The sequence below is a fragment of the Branchiostoma lanceolatum genome, chromosome 13 (assembly GCF_035083965.1).
Source record: "Branchiostoma lanceolatum isolate klBraLanc5 chromosome 13, klBraLanc5.hap2, whole genome shotgun sequence".
Lineage (NCBI taxonomy): Eukaryota > Metazoa > Chordata > Leptocardii > Amphioxiformes > Branchiostomatidae > Branchiostoma > Branchiostoma lanceolatum.
Genome location: NC_089734.1, coordinates 14820169 through 14827472, shown reverse-complemented (window position 1 = coordinate 14827472; position 7304 = coordinate 14820169). Strand labels below are relative to the sequence as shown.

The window sequence follows — 7304 nt, the reverse complement described above, 5'->3', positions numbered from 1 at the left end:
TGTACTCGATATCAAAATAAATTGATACGCACTCCAACAGACTTTTTGATATAAAAACTTTGCAATAACTTCGAGGCAAAATATTCTCAACAACGATTACTATACCACACCCACAATAATAAGCTAAATGTTGAACATAATATAATACAGAAACATTGCATGAAAATCATTGTGAATGTATAGCGTATACATACACAGGAATAGGTGTTCCACATTAGTTAATAAGCATTACCTTCATCAACTTCATTAAAGTTTTCATTGACAATAAAATTGAAATTGAAAATTGAAATTGATGCGGGCAGGTCCTGAGAAAAAGGTGGTTATAATCGTGATATGATTAGGCATAATGGAAAGACCACTAGAACATTACAATCATTGTAACAGTGTTGCTAGAGTTTTCATGTTGTGTACAAGAAACACAAAAGAAGGACAAAATCTTCTTTCCTGTGTAAAACTTGGAAAAGTGCATTTTTAAAGGTACTGATGATGTTTTCAACTGCTGCAAGCCCGAGATCTTTAATTTTCCTTCCGACATGTTTGGGATTATATCTGTATGTTTCCCGCACTGGCTGCCTTTTTCTGTATGACCAATTTTCAGCTACAAATCGGTCTGTTACGTACCTTGCGCATGTCATCGCACTGCTTTCACTTACCTGGAGCTGAGCCGAGCCTCCCTCTGTCACTATCTAATCTGCCACGTGCACCTGCAAAGGTGAAAGGAGTAATTGATGTTTTACGACAGACACGTGGCTTCTTTTAACTACGTATCTCACAAGCCCCTAATCGAAGTGCGAAATGCCAACGATTGAATTTCTTGCTCGTCTCTCCCTCTTTCTCTCTGTGTGTCTGTGTTTCTCTCTCGTTTACCCATGGAGTTGTCAGAGTACACAGAACCATATCAAACATTGTCAACTATCACAAGGCCTAAATTCTTTTTGAAGTTGATAATAAAAATGTACTTGAAGAAAAATCTTGCACCGACCTTAACACCCAGCGAATGGATCTTCTCCGTCTAGTGCAAAGTGCCTTAAACAACCCAGGTCAAATCAACTTTATTTCGAATTTGGTGATTTCAGCTATTGTTCTTATAGATTAAGTATTGCAGTACCACTGGTTGGACTGCATATGGTCACTGTACTTTTCCATCTATGCATCTGTGCATGCGCCTATGTATTTATTATCTGCATAATTTGCTGTTGTTGTTAACATCTAGCAAATGATTTATGATTCAAACATATGCATTGAATTGGCATTGGTGGTTACTTCAAAGAACCTAATGACAACTATATAATCAATAACATAGAAAACAGGTCTAGAATCACCAAACGTACGCGATAGAGCAAGTAGCAGCTATAAAACATTGTATACAAATTGTATCGCACGAAGGACATGCTTGATAGCCATTTTGGCTTCACATTTTTGGAATGTCTTTCTGGGTGCAACCAAAAATCAGACGCAATGCTGTCGCTCTACTTTCACTTACCTCGAGATCGAGGGGGGACCTTAGGAGGGGGGACCTTCGCTTCCCTACTTAGTATTGACAGGAAGGATTCGTCTGAAAGGATAAGATTGGAAATAATGTTTTACAATTGACAAGTTTCCTATAGTGTGGGATAAGAATGTCATAATTCTCATAACTTGCCTTACCTTCAGATTCAATATCATATTCATGTACGGCATCCTCGCCTTCATAGATATCATAAGCCCGTGGAAAAGGAAGTAGGTGTTGAAATTAAAACCATACGTGGGTGAAAAGGCCTATGTTGACTTAAGTCCATACATAGCATTGACACTGGCAGTCTAGTTTTAGATGCTTTGTGATGATCCTGGTCGAATAGTTGATAAAAACTTTGATACTTAGTGAATTACAAGTAATAAAGTGCTGTTTACAAAGTGAATCGAACATCCCAGGTAAAATTGACTTTATTTTGAATTGAATAATATCAATGTTACAGTAGTTTCTAGCTCTTAAGTTTTAAGCTATTATTCTTATAGATCTAGAATTATAGTACCACTGGTTTGACTGCATGTGCAGTGGTCACTGTGCTTTTCCATCCATGCATCCGTGCACGCGCCTATGTATTTATTATCTGCAGAATTTGCTGTTGTTGTTAACACAGGTTCTAGCAAATGATTTATGATTCAAACATTGCAGTGGCATTGAATGTTACTTCAAAGAACATTGGTTAATGTTTAAAGGCAACAATATAATCAGTAAACAGAACAGAAAACAGATCTAGAATCACCAAACGTACGCGATAGAGAAAGTAGCAGCTATAAAACATTGTATACAAATTGTATCGCACGAAGGACATGATTGATAGCCATTTTGGCTTCACATTTCTGGAATATCTTTCTGGGTGCAACCAAAAATCAGACGCAATGCTGTCGCTCTACCTTCACTTACCTTGAGATAGAGAGGGGGACACGGCTCTCATACTTAGAAATTCCAGGAAGGATTCATCTGAAAAGATAAGATTGGCAATAATGTTTTACGATTGAAAAGTTTCCTAGTGTGGGATAAGAATGTCATAATTCTCATAACTTGCCTTACCTTCAGATTCAATATCATATTCATGTACGGCATCCTCGCCTTCATTCTCGGCTTTCACGTGACGTCACGGGTTTTCCAAATATGGGCATCCGCCATCTTTGTGCCCTTTTCAAACCCGCGCGTTGACACTGGTAGTCTAGTTTTAGATGCTTTGTAATGATTCTGGCAGTATTTAGATAATCTTTGATACTTTGTGAATTATAATTAGGCCTAAGACAAAAAGGTTGTGTTTGCCGTTAGGGTCCTGAAAAATTATGATCGGTAGATAGATATTCTCTTCTTTCTTAAATTTGTTTATGGATTTCGGCCGAAGTGGATCCTGCAAATGCAGTTTAACATTGTAAAACTGGAATGCATCAGGACACTGGTATTTTTAACATGGTGTTGTAATTATACAGATAACATTCTACAAGAACAAAGGAAGTTTGGAAGAAAATTGGCATGACTAAGAATCTATTTTGTATTTCCATCACTCAGATGTCAGAACGAAAATTGTATGTCTCTTACACCCGATCGACCGGAAAAAAGGCTGGGGTCAGCAGGTTTTTGCTAGGGTCGGCCGGGTAACCAGAAACACAGCATTTTTCCTAGACCTTACTAACATGCTCTTATGTTTACAAAGTGCCTTAAACATCCCAGGTCAAATCAACTTTATTTCGAATTTGGTAGTGTTAGAGTCCATTCCGAGTCACCGCGAGGGTTTTATAATAATATTTGTAATCATTTTGAAAAGTTTCTAATGAAAGAATATCTGACTGACGATAGTTCTAAATTTTTCTAAAAGATCAAATACTAAAATATGAATTTATTTGAATTTAACTAGATAATTTAGAAATATTTTGAAAGTAACTGCACAAAAACCTCTTTATTTGTAATAATTTCTAAACATCTATGTGATTATTTAACTTTAAGAAATATTCACAAGAAATGGTAGAAAATGGTTAACAATGATAGAATGGTGATTGCCCCCATAAAAGTAGGTGCTAATCTGGCCCTTCTGTCTGCCTTTGTATATCTTTAGACTTCACTGCAGGACACCGCTCGGTCCTTTGTGGAAAGCATTCTTCCCTAAATTTTGCAAGGATGTGTGAATTGCTTTCTTCCCAGCCCTCTGACCTATTTATAGAGATGTTACAAATAATGGTAGAAAATGGTAAGAAATTGTAAAAAATTGTAAATAATGGTAGAATGCTGTTACCATTATTTAGAAACCATTGTAAATATCATATTCTACATCATGAATATTTCTCAAGTTTTAGAAAACTTAAGAAATATTTAGAAAGTTAAAATCACATTCAAAATATTTCAAAAGTATCAAATCTCTTACACAAATAATAACAATAACTTGAAAATAGTTCTAAATTATGACAATAACAACCCTCGCGGTGACTTGGAATGGACTCTAGAGTAGTTTATAGCTCTTAAATTTCAGCTATTATTCTTATAGATTAAGTATTGCAGTACCACTGGTTGGACTGCATGTGGTCACTGCGCTTTTCCATCCATGCATCTGTGCATGCGCCTATGTATTTATTACCAGCAGAATTTGCTGTTCTTGTTAACACGGGTTCTAGCAAATGATTTGTGATTCAAACATTTAGTGGCATTGGAGGTTACTTCAAAGAACCTTGGCTAATGTTTAAAGGCAGCAATATAATCAGTAACATAGAAAACAGATCTAGAAACATCAAAAGTACGTGATAGAGCAAGTAGCAGCTATAAAACATTGTATACAAACTGTATCGCACGAAGGACATGAGTGATAGCCATTTCAGCTTCACATTTCTGAAATATCTTTCTGGGTGCAACCAGAAATCAGACGTCGACGCAATGCTGTCGCTCTACCTTCACTGACCTTGAGATGGATGGAATAATCTACTCCTGCTCGGCTCGGCGGCTCCACAACTTATTGATCCAAGGTAGAAGGATCTATCTGAAAAGATCGATTGGCAATGATGTTTTACGATTGACAAGTTTCCTAGTGTGAAATAAGAATGTCATAATTCTCATTACTTTCGCACTGCGTCCACTGACCGGAAGGCCATTCCGCTCCGTCGTCAAATTCAACTGAAAAGAGGAAAGTACAGTGGTAAAGAAAAAAAATGCCCTGTTTTCTTTTCTTTTGGGAGGGGTAGAATTCTTTTAATTGTCAAAAGATGGGTAGCACACCAAAAATCATGACGATCCGTACGTCAACCCCTATCAACCTTTAACATGGAGTCGCTTTGTCTTCACTTACCTGGAGACGAGCAACGTTCGACTGGGGGCGGATAGCGAAGTGTCAACTCATCTGAAAAGATAAAATTGGTAAAAACATTTTACAATTGACATGTTTCTCCTCGGAGTATAGGAAAAGAACGGAATAATTCTCAAGCAACAACGTGCATGGTGTTTTATATAGTATACGCTTTACTCAAAGCTTTACACATAGAAGGACAAAAGTCTGACACAATACAAAATAAAACAAATCATCTTTCAAAGTTGGTAGGACATTTTCGCAGCAAGATTGACAACGATAAAGATAAGAAATTAGAAAGTAGTATTATTAATTGTGTACAGATTGAAAGTAAGTACAGTATGCGTGCAAGTTTACCTCTTGTGTCCCGTTTTCGTCTTCTACAAGGCAGCTTACATTTGCTACAGGAACAGCCCATGTTTTATCTCCTGACGATATCGATTGCAATCCTATAAATATATATATCACAAGTTTGAAAATCCCACCAGGGAACGTAGATGATCTATAGAATCCCCTCATCTTTTATGCAAATAAGCCCTCATTTCCATAATCAACACGCATCTATGCCAATCATAACTTTCAGCTATCTACATGCCAAAAAATGACGATCTGTTATAGAACGCCAAAGAACAGTTAATAAAGCAACTGGACACCATATCCCGTTGCTTGAGTAACTGTTATTTGGCGTATGATTCATATTACCTGGATGTCTAACCTTCATCGACGGACCTATCATAGTGTTAGCTGTTAAACTAGGTGAAGATCACGACTCACACACGTATACGAACTCACGTGTTGTATTGACAGAACTCCAGAACTTTCTGTACAGAGAAGAAAAACTACATCCGGGGTATTGGCCCCTGGCACCTAGTGCGCAGGTGCGAGATACTTGAAAGGCGGGAAAACTACTAGTTAAACATTAGCCCCCTCCTATTTTAAAGAAGCAAACAAAATCGGCACCGGCTTTTCAAGAAAGCTGCTAGGGAGACTTACTCCACTTCTTTACGAGCTAGATATCTATCTACTACTTAAAATGACCATTGCGCTAGCATGTCAAGGGCATGAGATATGAAAACCAGAAATACCGTTGCAGTACCTCAGGAAGTCACCAGGTGGTCCATAAGCAACTTGTCCTCAGTTATTTTTCTGGCCTGAAAAGAAACCACCACGTTTATCGAAAAGAGTAGAGGCCCTCCCCGGTGTGAGTGGTTCAAATATAATATTATATATATTTTCGAATACGCAGTTTGTACTGTTCAGTACAAACCTGGTGTGTTACATTCCGCCATAAGGCGGTTTATCGGGCATGCAACACAAAAAAACAAACCTACTATAGCTACCCGCATCACATATCATGCAGATCAATTCGCACCCTATCGTGTTTTAGCGTAAACGTTACAAGAAACCATTCATGCTATCTATTGCAGCGTCGGCCACTCGCGGCAACACACAAGACCTCTGAAGTAGATGCCATTCGATTTCCTCCGCGTTTTATGTGCTCTTCCTACCAACAACGTGTGAACCTAGCAAATGATTATATTACTAGTCACGGATTACCCGTAAATAACAAACTAGCAATCAAATCAGGTTTAATCAGTGACTATGGAATCTGGTGTAAATGAAACCTAAAGTTAAACGTCTCACGTATGTCTCTGTCTGATCTCTCTCCCTTTATATACTAGTAACGTTACAGTGGAGTTCACTGTGTTTTGAGCTATGACATAGGCGTAACAGCATACGGAAGTGTAACCCTACCTGCGGGCAGTTCAACGGTTGTGACGTGAACCTATTACCAGAGAAAAATGGCGCCAGGTCCGTCTTGTCTCCACTGACAGCGGCCTCTGATTCCGTCTACTGGGTCTTTGAAAGGTTTCTACGGTTGCAACGTATTCACCTGTACTGCTGTACGGCGAAGTGAGGTTTCGTCGTCTTCCTCATGGCACGTTTTGTCACTAGAAATCAGTTGAGACTCACAGAACTGTGAAAGGACAGTTCCAAGTATAAAACGGTAGGGGGCCGACCGGAATTTTCCCGCACCGATGGATGCCATTTCATTTTTTTATTTTTCAGGTTACACAAAACGTCACTTGAGATAGCCAAGCATATAAAAACTGCATGTGCAAAGGAATATTAGTTATGTACATTGGTGCCGGTACATACCATTATTTCATATCGCCTCTCTGTGACAAATTGAACATTTGAAAATAAAGCAGACCCCCCCTCCCGCAAACTTTAAAATGGAATATCCCTGGACGCAAGTATACATTTAACCACACCTTGCTTGTAAAACACTTATCTTGTTTCAACAGAAACAATTCTTTACATTCCCACTGGCCGTAAAGTTCTGGTTCCGGTTCGGAATTGTTTTGACCGCCTACCTAAATAGTGCGTGAAGATAAGACGCAAATCCTAGGTTTTCTCGTTAGTTTTGGCTCCCGATTTTTCGGCTATGCGTTATTTTTTATATTTCCTGAAAAACCCGATCTTCGTAGCGTTTTACGGTTTCCGAGTTTT

At 38.3% G+C, this 7304-nt stretch overlaps 1 long non-coding RNA gene across 1 annotated transcript; it reads right to left on the bottom strand.

Moving 5' to 3' along the window:
* Positions 1 to 4820: 4820 nt before the first annotated feature.
* On the bottom strand, positions 4821 to 6783 carry LOC136446744 (uncharacterized). Its single transcript, XR_010757645.1, has 4 exons — positions 6546 to 6783; positions 5887 to 5941; positions 5148 to 5239; positions 4821 to 4844 (listed from the first exon to the last, which is right to left on the bottom strand). It is a non-coding gene; the product is annotated as an uncharacterized lncRNA (long non-coding RNA).
* Positions 6784 to 7304: the final 521 nt, after the last annotated feature.